This window comes from Suncus etruscus, chromosome 2 (assembly GCF_024139225.1).
Source record: "Suncus etruscus isolate mSunEtr1 chromosome 2, mSunEtr1.pri.cur, whole genome shotgun sequence".
NCBI lineage: Eukaryota > Metazoa > Chordata > Mammalia > Eulipotyphla > Soricidae > Suncus > Suncus etruscus.
In genome coordinates, this window is record NC_064849.1 from 135956608 (window position 1) to 135977815 (window position 21208).

Sequence of the window (21208 nt, forward strand, 5' to 3'; positions counted from 1 at the left end):
CTTTATGAGAATAGTTTCACAGCCAGCTATGGCTTAAGACTCAGCCCTTTTCCTCCACTCCCATTCCCCATCCCTTCCCCACCAAAAAAAAAAAAAGAGGGGAATCTCAGAACATGTGAACTATTCTGAGGCTTTGGAAGGTGTGATTGATATGCCTTCCCGGGAAACATGTGCCTTATAAACTTGGCTTAGGGAGGAGTTACAGATCTATTTGCCACAGTTCAATGGCAATGAATCAACAATGTATATTAAAGCATCTTTACCCAGAAACACATAAAACAAATCTTTGTATTGATTGATTAATAAATGTGACCAGAGATTCAAAGTAATCTAACTCCATATTTCCCCTAGGAACAATGGTTCAATATTCATTAATTCAATGTGTGTGTAAATTCTAAGTACCTTAAAGAGAATCAAATATAAAATGCCAGTAGTATGTATTTGATATTCACTAGGTTAAAAGTTTTGTTTTGGTTTGATTTCTGGGGCCACACCCAGGAGTGCTAGGGAATTACTCCTGGATCACTTCTGGTAGTGCTTAGGGGACCCTGCACCTGTGGTGTAAGGCTATGTTATAGTTCTGGCCTGGGTAAGAAGGTTTAGAGCTAACTCAAGAAGCAAAACCGCCTGCCTTGCAAGAGTGAGGCATCCTTGGTGCCTCACAAGGCTCTGCTGATTACTACTATATGGGAGCCCTAGTAGAAGAGCATTTATAATCCTTGACATACCACACCAGTTGTGTGCCAGCACAAGAGTTAAAGTGTGCAATCTCCGGCAAGCAACACAACTAAAACTGTAAACAATGCAACAGGAGTGCAACTCCCAGCAGGACTACAACTAAAAAAATGTGCCACACCTCCCAGCCAGCCCCCATGTCTCACAACTAGGTATGTGTGGGATCCCCAACCATCGCAACACAGGGAAGGAGGGAAATTAATACAAGCTTTTACCTGCTTTTTTTTTTTTTTTTTTTAGTTACACCCAGCTGTGTTCAGGGCTTACTCAAGTTTATGCACTTGAGGGATCATATGGGGTGCGAGGATCAAACCAGTTCAATTGTGTTCAAGGCAAGTACTATTGTACTATCACTCTGGTCCCAGCTTTCACCTTTTAAAAACTATTATTCTAGCAATAAGAAGAAACTCTGCATTCAGTATTATCTCTGCTATACTGAAAAGGTATATGAAAAACAAAATAGCTAAATGTCACAATATCTTTTACTTAGCTAAATTTGAGACTTTAAAGACAGAAATTTTAAGAAGTCTAATTTCATATCCTAAAGTTATTAAAGAAAATACATATAAAGTATAATTGTTTTTTGTTTGTTTTGTTTTGTTTTGTTTTTTTGGGTCACACCCGGCAGCGCTCAGGGGTTACTCCTGGCTTTATGCTCAGAAATCACTCCTGGCAGGCTTGGGGGACCATATAAGATGCCGGGATTCGAACTACCATCCTTCAGTGTCTAAGGCAAATGCCCAACCGCTGCGCAATCTCTCTGGCTCCATAAAGTACAATTATTATTGGTGTTTTATAGTCACACACACACACACAAACACATATCCCAAAATTTATTAAGAGTATAAAAAAAGAAATTAGAAATTATGCAGGGTGAATCAGGGTGCCTACAACATATATCTTCAAGTATCTAATAGGAAATAGTCCCCAAGCATTGCCAGGTATGACCCTAAAAAAAAAAAATGAACAAAGAAGCAAAAATAGAAAAATAATATTGATTCAATAAACAAATCCCTAGTCAAGAGAAATTCAGCAACATAATTCAGTAAATATACACACATCATTTATTAATTTATTCAATTTACTAAGTTCACCATTAGCCCAATTTAATTCCCTTCTTAATAAAATTCTTAAGAGTAAATTAATAAATTTTGTAAAATATTTGTACAAATCCTCATTCTTCTAAGATTGAGGCTGGAATAGATTACCGTTCATCAAATACATCCCTGCTGTAAACTACTGGGACATTAATAAGGTAATTTTATTTGCTTGTTTGTATTTACTTATTTAGGGTTTTGGACCACACTTGGCAGCAATCAGGGGTTACTCCTGGCTCTGTGCTCAGAAATCACTTCTGGCAGGTTCAGGGCACCCTATGGGAAGCCAGGGACAGAACCCGGGTCAGCCACATGCAAAGCATCTCTGGATCCATTAAGGTCATAAATTTAAAAGATGAACTTGGCAGCACTAAAGGAAGAGAATCAAAAGAAAACAACATTTTTTCTTTGGACATAAGGAAGCTAGTCAGAGTAGTCACACTTTTACTAACAAATCCTTAGGAGGGATGAAGTGGGTATGGACAGTGTGTAGGGCACTTGCTTTGCACACAGCTGAACTGGATTGGATCTCTGGCATCCAATATGGTCTCTCAAGTACCACCAGGAACAATTCCTGAGTGCAAGATAGGAGTAACTCCTTAGCACTGCCAGATATGCCTCAAATAAAAACAAAAGAATCAAAAAGCAAATTCAAGGACTGGGTATTTCAGAGAGTAGGGCTTGCCTTGTATGCAGCCAAACTGGGTTATGACCAGTATCCCATTTGGTTCCCTAAGTTGGTCAGAAGTGATTCCTGAGCCTAGGAGTAACAACAACAACAACAACAAACTCTAAATAGAGGGGCTGGAGCGGTCGCGCAAGGGGTAAGGCATCTGCCTTGCCTGTGCTAGCTTAGAACGAACCACTGTTCAATCCCCCAGCATCCCATATGGTCCCCCAACCCAGGAGCAATTTCTGAGCACATATTCAGGAGTAACCTTTGAGTATCACCAGGTGTGGCCCAAACCCCCCCCCCCCAAAAAAAAATTTCTATGTAGAACTAGAGAGTTAGAATTTGCATGCAGGAGTCCCAGGTTCAATTCCTGGTCCTCAGAGCACCACCAGGGTAACCCTGAGCACTGCTGGGTCTGGTACAAAAATAACAACAACAACAACCACCTAAAAAGCATCCCAACAACTAAAAGGAAAAAAAAGGTGGGAGGAGACAGAGCAATAGCACAGCGAGTAGGATATTCGCCTTGCACATAGCTGACCCTGGTTTGATTTCCACCATCCTATAAGCCCTCCGTCACCCAGGAGTAATTTCTCAGTGCAGAGTCAGGAGTAACCCCTGAGAGTAGTCAGGTACCTCTCCACTCCCTCCCCCACCAAAAAAAAGAGGTAGGAAGTTAGGAAGGAGACATTGTGAGAATAAATAAAGCTAGAAATTTACATCAATAACATTACAGACTGAATTGTACAGCAACAGTTCTAAGGGGACAGATGATAAGAGGATATAATATTCCCAACTGAGAGAATTAGCAATTAGCATCTACTGGCTGAAAGTTAGGAAAGTTGCTACACATCTGCAATGTCCAGACCAGCTTTCCATACAGTGATCCATGCAAAAGAGATGGATGCTTAATATTCTACCCTCTTCCATGCAACTCTGATAATAATATTCACTCCAGATAATCACAAGCTATTCCATTCTTCTGGCTATAGCCAGTTTAGAATGGATCTTGGATGCAATCCTGCTCAATGACATTATAGAGAAAGTTGGCTGAAAGATTCTGGGAAGATTTACATAGATATACACAAAAATAGGGATGTTCTCTTAAACAAGGTGATCCTTGGGCCTGAAAATGATTTCTTTCTGTTGAAGGTGGTTAGCCTGAGAACAAAGCAGATACTGGCATATTGTGTATAGCAGATAAAAGATACAGTAACCAAAGGTTCCTGATTATGTCACTGAATCAAATCAATTTGGGCTTCTAATAAAATAAAACAAGTTTTCCAATTCAATTCTTTACAGCGATTTTAACTTTGAAAAATACACAAATAATAACTGAAGAGTCTACATGTATTAAACTCTGCAAATAAAGCATCCTCCCATAAAATGTGACTCGTGAAATTCCAGAATTCCTGACTGGCTCCCTACATATCAGCCATTTGTTAATTTAGTAATGAAATTCTAGAGTCTACACAAAACTCCTCAGTAAAAAGATTTGGGAAGTACTGTTTAAAGTGGAAGAAAAAGAGGGACCAGACAGGCTCAGCTCAATCTGGAATACCTGCTTTACGTGCAGGAGAGACCTGGTCCAATCTCCAAATCACCTGGTCCCTTAGCACAGACTGGAAAAAGTCCCTGAGCATTGCTGGATGTGCCCCCAACATATACACACATAGAAAAAAAAAACACAAAAATTTGTAAGATTAATATCACTGACATGTGTGGAAACAGCATAAATTTGCTCTCAATTGACATTTTAAGTAATAGCCGAAGATTTTAATTAAGAAATAGGAATACAGGGGCCTGAGCGATGATAGTACAGCAGATAGAGTATATGTTTTACATGTGGCTGACCCTGGTTTGATCTTCACATTCGATATGGCCCCCCAAGCACTGCCAGGAGTAAGTCCTGAGTGCAGAGCCAGGAGTGATCCCTGAGCATTGCCAGATGTAGCCCCCCAAAAGAATGCCAGTATAAAAACATTTAAAAGGAGCCAGAGTGAGTGGGCCCTGAGAGATAGCACAGCGGTGTTTGCCTTGCAAGCAGCTGATCCAGGACCTAAGGTGGTTGGTTTAAATCCCGGTGTCCCATATGGTCCCCCGTGCCTGCCAGGAGCTATTTCTGAGCAGACAGCCAGGAGTAACCCCGAGCACCGCCGGGTGTGGCCCAAACCCCCCCCCCCCAAAAAAAAGGAGCCAGAGTGATAGTACATCAGGTAGGATGCTTGCCTTGCATTTGCTTATCTGGGTTCGATCCCTGGCACCACATTTGGTTCCCAGGGTACTTCTAGGAAGGATGCTTGAGTAAATGCAAAGTCAAGAGTAAATGATGAGCTCTGCCAGGTATGACCCTCAAATAGCAACAACAAAAGAAAGAAAAGAAAATGCATTAAGCTTATTAGAGATATGAAACAACTACCGGAGAAATAAAAATTGCTATTTTAGAAAATTATCATTGTCTCTGGAGATAGGATTAGATGAAGAAAGGAGTAAGATGGGGTATTAGTATTTGTCTTTATAAAACTTTAAGTGGTGTTTACTATTTTAACTGTAACCAGGTCCTAACAGATTTTCTTAAATAGTATTTTGTAACTTAACATATCAAATTTGAAACTAAGGGAAAAAATAGCATAGGAACCATTCTTAAAGAGTTCCTAAAAACAAAATAAAACAAACAAACAAAAAATCCCTCCAATCTTCATGACTATGAACACCACTGACAGCATTTGGCATAAAGGAGTTCCTTTTATCCATAAGAGGAATAAAGGATAAGTAAGCTGGGAAAGAACAGAAATCCAAACACGTGGGCCGGAGAGATAGCACAGTAGTAGGGCATTTGCCTTAGCCACAGAAGGACGGTGGTTTGAATCCCGGCATCCCATATGGTCCCCTGAGCCTGCCGGGAGCGATTTCTGGGCGCAGAGCCAGGAGTAACTCCTGAGAATTGCCGGGTGTGATCCAAAAACAAAACAAAACAAAAAAAAAAAAAAAAAGAAATTGAAACATGTCTAACTGTGAGGCCTGATGTGCAAAAGATTACATTCACTTCCTAGAGAAAATGTTCTCCATGATTAGATGTAAATATACAACAAAATAAACTTCAGTTTGGTTTTTAAGGTGTGAAGTGAAAAATCTGAACAATACTTGTTAAGGCCGAAAGAACATGGATAAGGATAAGACAACGAATGGATAAATGATAATTATGGCTATTAACTTCAGAAGTAATGTCTAAAGAATTTGCTCTCAGCAACACTACTAGACAGTTCAGCATATCTTCAGACAAGCTGCAACTCAAGTCCTGGAATTTCCTGGAAAGAATGATTCTACAAAAGTTAATCATTATAACTCTACTGAATCATCAGGAAAGTAATTTGACTCCTCCCTTTCAATCTTCCACACATACATGGAAAAATAATTAAACTAAAATTATTTTGATGCTACTCAAAAACCATAAGTGCACATTAGTAACTATGTATTCCTATCACTATGCTGTGTTTAGCAGCTGATTGTTTATACACTCAGAATTTTTTTTTTAATGTTTGAGGAAAGCAGACAATTCAAATGCAACCTAACGCATTGCTGTACGGCAAGAACTCCATCTAGTGATGAACCAAAAACATAGCAAGTTCTGACACTGAGTATTGGAACACTTAGTTACATTTTTATATGTATATAGACCATCTATTTGAACTACTATGCAAAGCCCAGAATAATAAGAATTGCACTAGCCCCTAGAGAAGCTACTATCCATATGACTACTAAACATTTCAAACTTGGGCAGTGGGACTGAAGAGATACTCTAGTGACTGGAGCACATGCTCTGTATGTACAAGCTCCAGATTCAATTCCGGCACCACTGAGAGTTGCCCTTGACAAGACATTTGAGCAGCCCCAGCACTGCTAGGTGTGGCTTCCTCACAAATAAATGACTAGTGTAAATGAAAAACATAAACTGTTAATATTCAAGTCAATTACCAAAAATATTAGGCATTAAGAAACAGCTTGAATATGGGGATCTATCTATCTTATATAATTTACATTCAGATTAAGTAATTCCATATTTTTGGCATCAATGAAATTGAAGAGATTATAAAGGGTTAAGTCACTTGCCTTATACATGACTGACTCCAGTTTAATCCCTATCCTTTCCTTTCCTCTCCCCTTCCCTCCAATCCCCTCCCCTCTCCTCTCTCTCCTCTCCTCTCTTCTCCTTTCCTCTTCTTTTCTTTCCTTTCCTTTTCCTTTTTCCTTTCCCCTTTCCCCTCCTTCCCTTCCCTTCCCTTCCCTTCCCTTTCCTTTTTCCTTCCCTTCCCTTCCCTTCCCTTCCCTTCCCTTTTTCCTTCCCTTCCCTTCCCTTCCCTTTCCCTTTCCCTTTCCTTTCCTTTTCCTTGTTTTTGGGCCACACCCAAAGGTGCTCAAGGATTACTCCTGGCTCTACACTTAGGAATTAATCCTGGTGATGCTCAGGGGGTACCATATGAGATGCCAGGGATAGAACTCGGGTCAGTTGAATGCAAGGCAAAAACCCTACTTGCTGTACTCTTGCTCAGGCCCACACAAATACATTTTCTAACAGAAAAGATATTAACAATTTTGCCAATCCCCCCAAAAAAAAACTGATATAAGAAGACAATAAACTAGATAGTAGGCATTAAAAATGAGATTATAAAACACTCAGTATTTCACAGTTGCTACGGGCATATATGCCCTTGAAACTTTTGGCTACATGCTTAGCTATGCTAGTTACAATGTAATATATTATTTTTAACTGTAGATCAATAGCAAAATGTTAAAAAAAAAACCAGAAATATAAAATCCCTTTATTTGGGGTTCATGAAATTCCTATGAGGCAGTTATACAACATCTGTTTCATACTGAAAACATAGGTTCCACATGACTTACCTAAGTCATACAGCTAGCATTTGTTATGAATAAGCACATTTTAAAGAAAAACAGAAATGAAATTAAATTTCACTAGAAATCAAAAAACTGAAAATTAAAGCCATGAATTACTGCTCTTTACCTGTCAAAATATAAAACCTTTTTCCCAATGACAAAATTCAATGTTAGAGTCTTAGGAAATCTGACACTTTCAGAAATAGCTTGTGGGAGTATAAATTAATAAAGACTTTTAGAAAACACTTGGCAATGCATATCAAAAATACTTTAAATATCTGTGCATATCCTTTGACACAGCAATTCCAATTCTGGAAACTTACCTTAAGAAATTATCATTGACACACAAACTCGTACTTATGTATGAGGATCTAGGACCATCTTTTTGAAAAATTAAAAACTAGCAAATTTGGGATCTGGAGCAATAGTACAGTGGGTAGGACATTTACATTGCACATTGCCAACCATGGTTCGAACCCAGTATCCAATATGATCTCCCGGAGCACAAAGCAAGGAATAACCCCTGAGTACTGCTAAGTGTGGCCCCAACCACCCTAAAAGTTTACAAATTGGAAGTGAGAATATAACTCAAGTGACAGAGCATGCTTAACATAGGCAAGACTCTCTTTGATACCTAGCACTGCTAGGGGATAACTCTGGTAATCCCTGGACACCACACCATCAGATATGCACTGTCAAGATGAGTATTTCCAGGAGTGGCCCTACACCCCCAAGCATTACTGAAGGTGTCCCCATTATTTATTGCAAATTAAAATGTCCAATGATAATAGTGTAAGACCAAATAATGGTATATCATAAAACAAAATCTTATGTATGTAGATATTAAAAAAACAAAGCTATAAAACAGTAAGTGACAATGCCCAATACAGTGAAATAAAAAATTTATAAAAGTGATATGTAATTTAGTATTTGGGAGGGCGTGGAAGAAGGGTTGTTATGAATCTCACCAGGTGGTGGTGACACAGAATTACTCCCAGCTTAGTACTTGGACTCCTTGTGGGACCCAGAGGACCATATAGTGCCAAGGGTAGAACTCAAGCATAATGTATGCAAAGCATGTTCCCAGTTTGTTGAGCTATTTCTCTGGCCCACAATTTAATGGTTTTTGTTTGCTTTTGCTAAAAAATGTTCTATAAGCAAGGAAAAATTTTATTAGACATACATAATTTCAGTCACTGTCCTGCCTCTCCTCTTAACATAAAAATCAGATTAAATCAATGTAACATTAAAATATTACAGGAGAAAATCATCATGTGGTGCTAGGGATTAAATTCAGGTTCCCTGCATATCTCACACATCCAAGACAAAGCAAGTAAGATAAAATGGTCATGGATACTGAAGTGAGCAGGATGGATAATACAAGAAGACATGTGTTTTCCACTTTTTTATACCTAGATAATTTCATAATAGAAGTTTTAAAATAGCAACACCAAGCAACAGAAAGATAGCTCAGTGAGCTGAAAATAATCCCTAAGCACAGAACCAGGAATAACCCCTGAGCACGACCAGATGTGGACAAAATAACTAACTAACTAACTAACTAACTAACTAACTAACTAACTAAGTAAGTAAGTAAAAACAGTAGTTCTTAAAGTGGCCTCAAGGTTTTCCTCCAGAGTATCTCAACCCTGGCTGCACAGGAGAAATCCAGCCTCCTTTCTGAGATTAGAGTCTGGTTCCATGTTGATACCCAGGTGCAGCCAGGAGGAACAGTGCCCTTCTTTTTCCAGCCTTACCCTTGAGGACTGTCTTTTGCTCCAGCTACATTAGGCCTCCTGGTTTTTTTCATATTTGTAATCATCTGCCACCAGCTTCAAGGCAATAGCCCAAAATATTCTTTCTCTTCAGATCTGTCTAGCACCCTCCTTTGCCTCCTTCAAGTGATTGCACAAATGCTTCCATTCCAGCAAGGCTGATCCTGGTGGTTCTCTATATATTGCAGCCTCTCCTTTGGGACTCCCAGTACCTGCTTCTTTACTTTTCCCCTTGTCACCTTCAGGGAACAATCATACTTATTTCCCCTATTCCTCAACTAAAGTATAACCTCAAGAACCAGAAATCTGTCACTTTAAAGCATTGATGTGTCCTCAGAAACTTAAATACTTAGTACATATTTGACATTTAGAAAATAAGAAATGAAAATATTAGTATATAAAATATCTGTAGTACTTAGTATTACAGTACCTTGATACAGTATCTTGGTACTTGGAATTACAAATAGCATTTTAAATATGTTTTTCAAATGTGAATATGTATTTTATCTAAGAAAAAATAAACAAATGATCTTACTGCAATGTATATGCCTGTGCTCAAAAACTCATCTACTAGAATATTAATTTGATGATTATACAAATACATATTCACTGAGATCTAGATTTATGAGCTTTATTGAATATATGCCTTATATGTTAATCAATTTTGGACTTAAATTTAAAAAAGAAAAAACAAGGGGACTGGTGTGATGGTGCAAGGGGTAAGGCATCTGCCTTACCCATGCTAGTCTAGGACGGACAACGGTTCAATCCCCCAGCATCCCACATGGTCCCCCCGAAGGCAGGAGCAATTTCTGAGCGCATAGCCAGGAGTAACCCCTGAGCATCACTGGGTGTTACCCAAAAAACAAACAAAATAAAATAAAACAAAACAAAAAACAAGGGCTGGAGAGAATTTAGTGCATAGGGTGTTGGACTTGCATGTGGCTGGCCTCAGTTCAATCCCTGGCACTCCATGTAATCCCTCTATCCCTGCCAGGGATAATCCTTGCATACTGAGCAAGCCCTGAGCACAACCTCACCAGGCCCCAAAACAATTTTTAAAAAAATATTACAGTTCTGTGTCCAGAGAAATAGCTCAAAAGACTGTTGCACATGCCTGGCACTGCATGGTCCTCAACACTGCTGCACCCAAGCAGCACAATACTGCCAGGGCTGAGCACTTATGTGCCTAGTCTGATTGGTTGCATATCGCTGGGCATAGGTCCAAGCACCCTTTCGCACTGCTTGAGAGGTCCTCCTCTCCACAAAAGGAAAAAATATTACAAAGTGCTAATGAATTCATCTAGTTAATATATATTTGGGGATCTTCTAGCCTCTAGAATATTTCTATAAATCACAGATTTGGGGTCAAAGATATAGTAAAGATACAGTGTTTAAGGCTGTATCTTGCATGTGACCAACTTGGATTCCATGCAAGGCACCCCATTTAGTCCAGGAGTGACTTCTAAGTAAAGAGCCAAGAGTAACCCCTCAGAATTGTTGGGTGTGGCACCCTAACTATATAAATACATGCATAAATCTCCATAAATCTAAATTTTTCCATCTAAATTATTCAAAATTCTACTTATGATATGTAGTAGTACCTAGTCTATACAACTAGTTACCTATATGGTGTAAATTATACACCAGCAAGTTTATCTAAAGGCACTCTATAAAATATCAACTCTTACCAGTATTTTGTTCAGGGATCCACACCCTAAGGTAGTTGGGGGGAGCACTCAGCAGTGCTTGGGAGGCTATGCAGTGCCAAAGATTAAACCTGTTCCCTCCCACATGCAAGTATGTGTCCAGCTCAATGAGCTATCCTAAAGCCCTTCAAATATCAACCATCATTAAATTCAATCACTGGGGCCAGAGAAATTAGACAAAAATTGACCTCTAGCACCACACATTCCCATCTCCTCCTTACCCCATCAGCACCACTAGAAGTTATCCTTGAGCATATTTTCAGGCACAACCCTTGAGCACACACACACACACTGGTTGTGCCCCTCAAAAACAAAAGAGCAAAAGAAAATCAACTGTCTAAAACTGTACTGGTTCTGCAGATAACAATGCAAAGATGATGAACAATGGTTTGATACAAGAAAAACAAGCATGTAAGACAAAAATAGGAGGCTGGAGTGATAGCACAGCAGTAGGGGCATTTACCTTGCATGTGGCTGACCTGGATGGAACCAGGTTCAATCCCTGGCATCCCATAGGTCCCTCTATCCTGCCAGGAGTGATTTCGGAGCGCAGAGCCAGGAGTAATCCCTGAGCACTGCTGGGTATGACCCAAAATAAACAAAACAAGCCAAAAAAAAAAAAAAGCTAGGTACATTTAGCTGACAACTGATAAACAGAGAAAGTGGAAAAAAATAGAGAAAGTGCTAGTTCTATCAATGCCTTTGTTTGGCAGTCATTCTACAATATTTGTAAGTGGGTAATATGAGAACGTCATCTAAATTCCGGTAACCATTTCTCATCAATTCTAAAAAAGTAATTACTCTGAAGTTTAAAATGGTAATACTTACCCTTAGATCTTCCCTAGTCAAAAATCATCTTTAATCATGTTGAATAGTTCTAGAATCTTAACTTAATGCTCTGAGACAAGTTTCTGGTTATCTTAATTCTCAGAATAAAGCCTACACTGGCTGCTAAGTATACCTTCATATATATTCCAAAACAATTTATATTTCATTGGAATGATAGTACAGACTGGAAGAATCCCCAAACTATTTAGTCATGCCAATTATTATAGTTCCTGCGGTTTCCTTCTGCAAGAACAAAAAAAGATAACTGACTTGCAGTTTGATGGTACTATTTGACTTCTATTACAAAAAATAACAATAATAATACAAGAACAATAATGGTGTTCATCTGTGCAAAGTAAAAGCATTGGTCTTTGAAACTAAAAGCTGATTTTTATTTTGTTTTATTATGTTTTTGAGACCGCACCCAGCAGTGCTTAGAGGCTACTCCCAGCACAGTAACCAAGGACCATTTTAGTAGTGATCAGAAATCTAAGAACTACTACAAACAATGGTTAGAGTTTGTTACAAGGGGCATTTCTGAAAAGGAATATATGATAAGAAAAAATTGCTTACTAAGAAAACAAGAGCATTATATGTGCCAAAAAAAAAAAAAGACCAATATCTCCTTTGTTTTCTAGTCTTTGTTTGGTTTATGACAAAAATATCAAGAATTTAGCTATTTCAACATTATATATTTACACATAATTATATTATATAATTAAGTATTATAAAAAACAATAAATATAAAATTAAATAATGAAACAATACTATGATACAATATAACATATGGTATAATCATATATATTATAGTTATATGATTATTCATACACATTATATATTATTATATTATAATATATAGAAACATATATTATATAACATTCTATTGTATATGAATAATCACTTATCATATATATTTTATATAATAAATATTTAAAATAATGTAACAATATATTATGGGGCTGGAGAGATAGCATGGAGGTAAGGCGTTTGCCTTTCATGCAGGAGGTCATCAGTTTGAATCCCAGCGCCCCAATATGGTCCCCCGTGCCTGCCAGGAGCAATTTCTGAGCCTGGAGCCAGGAATAACCCCTGAGCACTGCCGGGTGTGACCCAAAAACCACAAAACAAAAACAAAAACAAAAAAAAACAATATATTATATAATACAGAATTATATAATATACTGATATTATATAATGATGCATAATTATATATATACTGTGTTCAATAACTATATATCATTTCAAGAAAATTATTTCAGGTTAGGTTTTTTGGGGGGGGGGCCACACCTGGTGGTGCTCAGGAGTTACTCCTAGCTTTGCACTCAGAAATCACTTCTGGTAGCTCAGGGGACCATATGGGAGGCCAATGATAAAAACTCAGGTTGGCTGTGTGCACGGCCCTACCCACTGTGCTATCACTCCAATCCCAGTTTTTCTTTCTTTGTTTTTTGACCATACATGGCAGAGCTCATCCTTCATCCTGTGCTAAGGATTCACTCTTGGTAGTGCTTGGGAAATTTTATATGATAACATAGATGGAACCAGGGTTGGGCACATGTAAGCATGTGCCTTACTATCTTACTGCTATGCTGTCTCTCTGGCCCTCAGGCCTGCTATTTAAATGGAACTCTTAGCTAGTTATAGTTGTGGAGACGTTGTGTACATTTTCTGTGAATGATTACTGAACCACTACAAGATTCCTACATACACAGTCCCACCCCAGTCACAGTAAGATTGTGCCACAAAAACAAGTTCATAGAACAAATGGTCTGTATTAACTATTTTAGAAAGTGCTTATTAATTCTTTTTAAATTATGCTACTCTTAAAATCTTTCCTGTGATGCATCACAAGTATATATTTGTGAGGTGAATATATTTTGGAGGAAAAACATACTTCACTAAATTAAACTGTAAAGTTGCTGTAAAAGGGGAAATTAAAATATTTCAGGAAACTGACATATTGTTTAAAATGTAGGGCTACGTTTAAAAAGACTAATATTTGAAAAGACCTATTGTATGTATTCCTTTATATGGCAGAATAAAATTTAATCATAACTCTCAGATATCTATGTCCTAATGAGAAAAACTATGAAAGTTATTTTTCTAACAAAAGGATTTAAAAATAAAGGAGATTCAGCAGATGGGAGTAAGCTAAGAATCTTGCGATAGTGAGATTCTTCTGGTTTATCTGGGTGATTCCCTCATATAGTCATTAAATGTTCTTATGAAAGAAGATGATGTGATAAAAGGAGAGAGACAGGGAGATAAAAGGAACCATAAGCCTCGATAACAAGGAATGCAGTGCCAGAACTTGAAAAGGCTCTTGCAGAGCTACCTGGGGAAGTATGGTCCTGCTGTTGGCCTTGATTTCACCCCCCATGAAACTCACTTTGGGCTTCTAATACCTGTCACTGTAAGAGTAAGAATGAATGTCTGCTGCTTTAAGTCATCAAAACTTTGTGGCAATTTGATCGATCAGTCATGGCAATTAGTATAAAAATAAATATTTTCATGCATTTCATAGCTACTAATCTACCATCATTTATAGTTGTCAGTATCTGTAGTTTATTCTAAGTTTTATTAAAAATGTGACTAATGAGGAGCCAGGAGATACTACAGCAGAGAGGGTGCAAGCCTCGAAGGCACAAGAATAGAGTGCTAATTCTCAGCACTACAGGTCTCTGGAGCATCACAGGTACAGCCCTAGAACCTCTGAACACTGTGGAAGCAATCCCCAGCACTGCAGGGCACATACTCAGGATTTTGCATTGTAGCAGACTGATTGACTAAGAATCCCCTGAGACCCCTGAGTACTGCTTAGGAAGCCCTCGAAAGAAATTAATTAAAAACAATTTAAAATTTGAATAAGAAAATTCAAATATATATGCTTACGTAAAATATTACGTAAAAAATATTACTACAAAATGCTGGTAGCATAAAAATCAATATAACCATGTTTGAATTTTCAAAATACGTTTAGGCAATTTGCTGAGTAGCTTTACATAAAATGTAATTTGATGTTAAGCTTTCTTTAACTTGTGAAATTAAAAGTAGACCTCAAGTCAGACTTAACCTTCTTTCTTCTTCACTTCTTAATAACTCAGTGATTAATTCAAAACCTTGTCAAGTACTAACAAAATACATTTTGTTCCCCATTCTTTCTAATAGGGATGAATTACAATTATACAAGTTTATCATACCCATTAAATATTAAAAATATTCTACTTTTTCCATGAAGCTTTTCTATAAGAATATGTAAAAGTGGCACATGTGTTGCCTGGATACAAGGTCTCCAAGCACACTTTTATATACTTTCATGCTGGGTTGTGTACCAGGGCTCTCTCCACTTTGGAGAGGCCTGTGCTCTCTCTTGAGGGTACTATTCTCTCTTTCTTATCTCCCCTCTTCCTTTCCTCAATGCTTTCAAATAAATCCTCCTTTTACTTAAAAAGATATGTAAAGAATACAAAAATATTCATAATTCAATAAATTAAAATTATTTTTGTTTCTTTAAGGCCACACCACATGCTCAGGAGACCATATGCACCCATAATGAACCATATATATATATATATATATATATATATATATATATATATATATATATATATATATATATATATATATATAAATGACAGATAAAGGGAGAGAGTTGAAAATTAATCAATGCTCTTTTGAAGAGAATGTAGGCACCCTCCCCCTATACCTTTTTTCTGCCAGGAAGTCTAGCAGCTGTAACCATGCTCACAAATGCAGTTGCCTTGTTCAAAACGGACCAGCTTCATAGAATCACTTTTTTCTTGAAAGAGATGTAAACCAAGCTGTGAAAAATCATGTGTAAACAGGCCACACAACAGAAAGCTGGAAATCTCGGGAGGAGAGGAGGGCCAAGCCCCTCCCCTGCCAAAAACACACCTGCAGCATCCATCACCTACAATCACTGTTTTGCCAGTGCCACTGCCTCAGCACTCCTCTACGATTTTCTTTCTGAACACCAATCTGACCAAATTTCAGGTATGCTGGTATTTGGGTTGACAGCCTCCTGTCTTCCTTCTTCTTGGGAGACCCAGCAGCTGAAAACATGCCCCTAATAGCTGCAATAGTGCTTTGAATTTCTGGACAACTTAAAGTAATAAATTATTTTAATTTAAATAAATTTAATTCTATTTATTTATTTATTTATTTTGGTTTTTGGGTCACACCGGTGATGCTCAGGGGTTACTTCTGGCTATGTACTCAGAAATCGCTCTTGTCTTGGGGGACCATATGGAATGCCAGGGATTAAACCCAGGACCATACTGGGTCAGGCATGTGCAAGGAAAACACCCTACTGCTGTGCTATTGCTCTGGCCCCTATTTATTAATTTTAATTTAAATAAATTAAAGCCCAAAATAATTTTTCTAGATACAAAAAATAAGATGCCTGACTCAGCAGTATAGCACATGCTTCACAAATATGAGGCCCTGGGTTTGAGTCCTACTTAGAACTCAAAAAAAAAAAGTGAAATTATTTAATCAGACTACACAAAAGCTAAAATAATTCAGTATCAATAGATAATATAGTATGAAACAGTTAATGACAATGTTTTAGGTAAAAAAATCTTTTGAGATAAAAAACTGCTCAAAAGAAAGAATTAAGGCAAAGTAAATATTTTTATTTTAAATAAATTTCATTTAATGAAGTAAATAGCAACATATTTATTTTTATTATTATTATTTATGTATAATTTGTATTTACTATATAATATATTAAGTATAATATTGTTATATATAAGTATATATTATATTTATAATTATTGTTTATATTCTATTATTTACTTAAGTAATAGCAACATATTTTTGGCCTTATTGCAAAGAAAGAATAATATATTATAATATCTCTAGTCATAGCACTGAACTGTAAGGTTGTTTTAGCAAATTATCACTAGGAGGGAACTCAAACATGAAGGCCCCTCCTGCCCCTGCGAAAAATGTAGAAATATAGTGAGTCAACATTGTGAATAAGTATATAAGAATATAAGAATAATTGGGGCCGCAGAGGTGGCTCAGGGTGTAAGGTGCCTGCCTTGCATGTGCTAGCCTAGGATGAACTGTGTTTCGATTCCCCCAGCGTACCATATGGTTCCCCAAGCGAGGGGCGATTTCTGAGTGCATAACCAGGGGTAATCTCTCATCATCAACAGCTGTGCCCCCCCGAAAAGAATAAATGAATAAAAATATTCAATTTCCAAATGAGGCAGAAGTGAGAGCAGGGAATTAAAATATGAGAAAAGCAGAAAACAAAACTTTAGACTTAAATCCAATGATTTTTAAAGTACCTGCCTGGTCTGGGGGCCAGAGTGATAGTATAGCAAGTAAGACATTTGCTTTGTATATGGTCAATCTGGGTTTGATTCCTGGGTATCCCATATGGGAGTACCTCCAGGAGTGATTCCTGAGTGCTCAGTCAGGAGTAACCCCTGAGTTCCACTGGGTGTGGCCGAAAACCAAAAAATAAAGTCCTTAGTCTAAAAAGCCCAACTAAAAGGCAGAAATAGCTTGGATATAAAACAACATACAAGTATTTACAAGGAACTATTTTAGACATTTAAAATATATAACGACATACAGGCCAAAGAAGAATGGGGAAAGACACCGCATACTCGTCATAGAAACCACCTCATTCTCAGAGTACAAGTTCCTTGAAGGAAGGGTTCCCTTGAGTTCTTTATTGAGACATCTTTAGAATCCTTTCAAATCCCTCTCCCATATTACCACTACCTAGCCATAATATCTGAGGCATCAACCAATGTCCTTGACATTATTTGTTCCTCACTTCGAAGAGGCTATTCCCTTTTCCTCTTCCCACTCTCCTGAGGACTGAGAAACCTGAGAAACACAGTCCTATGAGATCTTGTCAGAGGTAAAAGAATACTGGTTGTGACTGAGGATCTGGTTAGTTTTTCTTGAGGAAAGTAGTACCCATGTCTGCTCCTTGAGAGTACTGAATATTTCTTAGGCTACAGTCAGACCAGCTAGCAGGCTCTTATGTATAAACTGAAAACTACTTCTCTAGTATTCAGGAAAACTGAAAATGGATGTGTAATGCGTAGGTTTAAAATTTAAAGCATATAGGAGAGTTAAGTAGAATTTCAACTATTTAAACTGCTCACTCCTCTCCCTACAAAATTTTTATATGCATGGTTCTCCAACTTGGCCTCATCCTAAACTAAGCAGCAGTATATGAACTAGGTTATAAAACAGGTGAAAGGACTGAATGCTGGTGTTTTTATTCCTCTTCCCTTTTCCCCCACAAGATTTGAAATATGCTTTCCTTTGTAAAAAGGTTCCATGTGGTATTTAAATTTATAAATTTCAAATAATGTATTTTAACACCTAGATTAAATATACTTTAACATTTTATTAGCATTAATAAAATATTAGAATTTAACATTTTAAGCATTCTATGTTAGAGACTAGATTATAATAGGCCCCATCCATCAAGAAATGAAAAGGTGTCTTTACAGGGCTGGGAAGTTAGCTGAGGATTCAGGGACACATCCCTTAGATGTGTAAGACCTGAGCTCAATTTCTAGCTTGAATGCCAACCCCTCACACTGCTGGATATGGCCCCCAGTACAACTGGGCCTAAGCAGTACCTCATTGCCAATTCCTAGCTCTGATCTATACCACAAAGTTAGCCATATCACTGGGAGTGGCCCCAGACTCCAGAGCACTGCTTGAAGGTCTCTTGAAAAAAATTATTTATAGACTATGATTACTGTTGGAGGATGAAAAATAATACATAATAAAAATGGAAGAGGAGAGAACTTAAAATAAACTGGATCATTAAAGTATAGGAATCTGAGGGCCATGAAGATATTCCCCCAACACCACTGGGAAGCAATCCTCAAGAACAGTATTAGGGGTTGTCACTGAGAAATTTTGGATATGGACCCCTAGCCCTCAACCTCTTCCAAAAGGTGGGAATCTGTGTGGAAACTTTGTGTAGGGTCAGGCAACAGCATATATGGAACAAAATGCATTTTACAAAGCTGGTTGCAACAGCATCTCCTGCCTCATCCAGTATTGTCCACTACCTTAGATTAAGAGTAAGTCTATGTCTGCTACTCTTAAACATTAATGGACTTTTGTGACAGCCTGAATCAGAATGATGAGGTAAAACTGACACTGCAACTTTGAAGTCTAGATTGTAAAAGGCCACGCAGTTTCTATCTGCTTCTCTACAACACTTACTCAGATCATGGCCACCATGCTGACAGACTAAAGTATTAGAGGAACCAGGCCCTCAATGAATTCTCAGTCAAAACCAAACACAATCTTGCCAACCATATTAATGACATTCATTCGTTCAATTGAATTCAGGAGCCATATCCACCAGTGCTCAGGGGCTACTACCAGTGATGCTCAGGGAACCATGTGATGTCAGGGATTCAACTCAGGTCTCCCACAGGCAAACAATTTATACAGATTCTTTAAGTTATCTCCTTGACTCATGAATGACATTTAAAATGACATTCTGGATGCTGGGGCAATAGTACAGAGAGTAAGGTGCTTGTCTTGCCCACAACAGACCCGGGTTCATCCTCAGCATCCCATATGGTCCCCAGAGCACCATCCAAAACTAATTCTTGAGTACAGAGCCAAGACTAAGCCCTGAGCATCACCAGATGTGGCTCCAAAATGAAAATAAATAAAATAACACTCTGCATGCCACAATTAAGCTCACCTACCCAATGCCATGCAGAGTAGAGTTAATACAGATACACCAAGCTCAGGGGCCGGACAGATAGCATGGAGGTAAGGCGTTTGCCTTTCATGCGAAGGTCATCAGTTCGAATCTGGCTCCCCATATGGTCCCCTGTGCCTGCCAGGAGCAATTTCTGAGCATGGAACCAGGAGTTTTCCCTGAGCACTGCCAGGTGTGACCCAAAAACCACACACACACACACACACACACACACACACACACACACACACACACACAGGCAGATACACCAAGCTCTGCCCAAGTTTGTGTGTGAAATAAAGTTATTTCCACTCCTGTTGTAATACTCCATGTTATCCCTCTTAACTCCTAATTTCTCATTAATAAATTGCATCCCCATAATTTTATATCGATCATATTTTTTCATTTAAATATTATGAATCACTGGATCTAATTATAGAATCTTAGAATTGTACCTATTATTTTAAGTCTCTAAAGGTTGGTATGTAGCAAAAGATAATTAGAATAATGTGCAAAGATCTTGAAGTTGGCAAAAGCTTGGCAGTTCCAGAAATTGAAAGAACAAGTGAGTCTGGAACACGGAGATCAAATACAGCACAAACAGCAATAACAATCACTAACATTTGGCACTTATATAATCATTGTTCTAAGTGATTTATATGTCTTACTTAATCATTACACTACAATCCTTCTGGTACTCTTAAAACAATGATTTTACATACAGGAAAACTGAAACATAAAACTATGAAATGACCGCCCAACTTTAGAATCTAGCACAAATGCCTATATCATATTTCCTCTTAAAGAATTGAATATCATAAAATAAATTTGAAAGGTAGATCAAGCACAGGCTATCCATACAGAACATGGTAGGAAGTTTCAATGTTAGTTTATGAATAATAATATGCTACTGAAAAATGTTTAGTGTAATATGTGGTCCATACCACATTTAAAATATTCTGGTTACATGTGAAGAATTGAAGAGAAGTAATAATGTTTGATAATAAAGAACTTGAGAACAAAAATATAATTATTTCATTGACAGAATATAATTTAATATATAATTATTAATATTATATATTATATAATATATTAATATATAATTTATAATGAATATACTAAGTTAATACAACCAAGCCCCAGGACTAACTTTATCGTATCCAAGTGGCAGATGGCAATCAATGACTAAGACTATATTCTTCTTACATGGTTGGCTGGTTCAGTTTTCAGTGCTTGAAAAGAATACCAGCTATTGCTAAATATGTGCAGTTATAATAAATAAAAATAAATTTAAATATAATAATAATTATTGGTTGAGTGGCTTTTAGTACATGAAGCACTAGACACTTTGTATATATTTCACCTAAATCTTAAAACTAAATGAGGTACATACATCACTTCCATTTTACAGATTAAAAAGATGCCATAAAATGACCTTTTCAAGATCACAAAGCCAAGTTAAGAATAGAGCCAGAAGTCAAACTCATATTTGAGGGTAAGCCAAAAATGGCCTCTCAAATTATTGCAGATAAATAAATTAATACAATAAATGAATAATGTAAATTAATGAATGAATAATGGAAATTAAATTAGCGTAGCTAAGGGAATCCCTCTCTGTTTAAAAAAGAAATTTATCCTTCCAAGTATGAGGAAAGTACATTTCCTACTTACCTGCTCCACTGTGTTCCAAACCACATTCTTTCCCATTTCTTTACTTAGTAATTAACCCTCTCTATGATCAATTTTAAATACTCCTAGCTAATAAT

General features: G+C 37.4%; 1 protein-coding gene across 1 annotated transcript in view; it reads right to left on the bottom strand.

Annotated features, from left to right (window-relative positions):
* HOMER1 (homer scaffold protein 1) overlaps window positions 1-21208 on the bottom strand; it is a 123879-nt gene that overhangs the window by 88570 nt on the left and 14101 nt on the right. The window lies entirely within an intron of this gene.